This window comes from Mycetomoellerius zeteki, unplaced genomic scaffold, assembly GCF_001594055.1.
Source record: "Mycetomoellerius zeteki isolate Tzet28-1 unplaced genomic scaffold, Tzet1.0 scaffold578, whole genome shotgun sequence".
NCBI classification, from domain to species: Eukaryota; Metazoa; Arthropoda; class Insecta; order Hymenoptera; family Formicidae; genus Mycetomoellerius; species Mycetomoellerius zeteki.
Window position 1 is genome coordinate 138,281 of NW_017257586.1, and position 1,828 is coordinate 140,108.

Here is a 1,828-nt window from a genome sequence, read left to right on the forward strand (position 1 = left end):
TTTTGCAACTGTTGTAAGTTTCCTTCGCGCTAATTGGATCATACTTTTAGATCTAGAAGAATGGTCCTATCTCAGCAGACAATCATAAAACGGTTGCAAAACTGTTGAGTCTGCTGAACGCAGCCTATGCTTCGAAGGGTTTGTAGCGTCAAATGGATCGCAGCCTTAATTGGTGCATCCAGAAGTACGACCGCTCAGTGAGCTCTTGTACCTGTTTGGTCTATATTTTTAGATCTAATGGAATATGCCAATCAGATGCAAGAGTTCACTGAGCGCTCAATGCAAGTTTGTTTGTGTCGAGAGCTCCAACATGCTCCAACAGCTCCTACCATAGCTCCTACTCACTCTATCAAGCGAGTGGAGTGAGTAGAGCTATGGTAGGAGCATATTGGAACATGTTGGAGCATGCATGTTGGAGCATGCGAACAAACCTTAAAATACCTTTTCATGCTGACGCTCGACGCTCATTTTCGGCGTCAATATAAATCACGTGAAGTCGGATTCAGATCGATTGTGTATCTCGAAATAAGGTGAAAATTACAAAAATGAGCAAATTTATTAGAATATTCATAATTTAATTGATTAATAACTAGTAAATTTGCTCACTTTTGTAATTCTCACCTCATTTCAAGATACGCAATCGATTCCCAGACTACGCATTGAAGATTGAGATTGAAGATTAAAATTTGACCAATGAGGACAAAGAAATTTTAGCTCCTATTGTTTCGATTGGTCAAATTTCAATCTTTCAATCTTCAATCTCAATAGGTCTGTTCGCGTTGCATGAAATCCCCAAATATTTTTGCACTTAAAATGAAATAGATATATATTTGGCCTTGAAAAGAGAAAGCGAAGATGCCGAATGCCAAAAGTGCAAGCAACGCGAACAGACCTAATATTCAATGGCTAAGTTTCCACCAAGGGTTAAAGTTGGGTCAGTTTTTGTACTCTGATCCTCAATGGAAACTTAGCCAATGGGTGCATTCAGTACCACGACCACTCACTGAGCGCTCAGTGAGCTCTTGTATCTGTTTGATCTATATTTTTAGTTCTAACGGAATATACCAATAAGATGCAAGCGCTCAGTGAGCGGTGTAGTAAATGATCGCGTTCAGCAGCTAAACTGATGCGGAGCGGATCGATGAGCGCTCGTTGCTATTGGATGATCTAAAAGAATGCACCAATACGAGCGAGCGCTCACGAATCCGCTCCGCAACAGTTGAGTCTACTGAACGCGACTAATGGCTGCGTTCAGCAGACTCAACAGTTTTGCAACCGTTTTATGATTGTCTGCTGAGATAGAACCATTCTTCTAGATCTAAAAGTATGATCCAATTAGCGCGAAGGAAACTTACAACAGTTGCAAAACAAACGTTCTGCTGAACGCATCCAATGCACCCAATGCGTAGTCTGATTCCGGCCTGATAGAAATTGACGAATATCAAGCGTTAATTTTGATCACCTGACCTATTTTGACGCTGAAAATGAGCGTCGAGCGTCAGCATGAAAAGGCACCTCAGACTATTGAAACAGAAAACTAGTGATGTGCTAGAGTATTTCTTATTTTGGTAGGGACTTTTTGACACTATAAATGATTTCGTGCAGTGGCTATCGCTAAGTATCATAACCTTGTTCTGAATTCTGATTAACGCGCCGATTAACACAGTATATGTTATTCTTCGAACATTTTGAAACAATCTCGTGTTAAATTTCATTTCCGTATACCGCGTTGTGTGCATCCTATCGATATCCAAGTGAGTGTCGTCTTTTTCCCGCCGGTTTCGTTGTTTGTGTTATCGCCGCCGTCGTCGTCGTCGTCGTCGTCGTC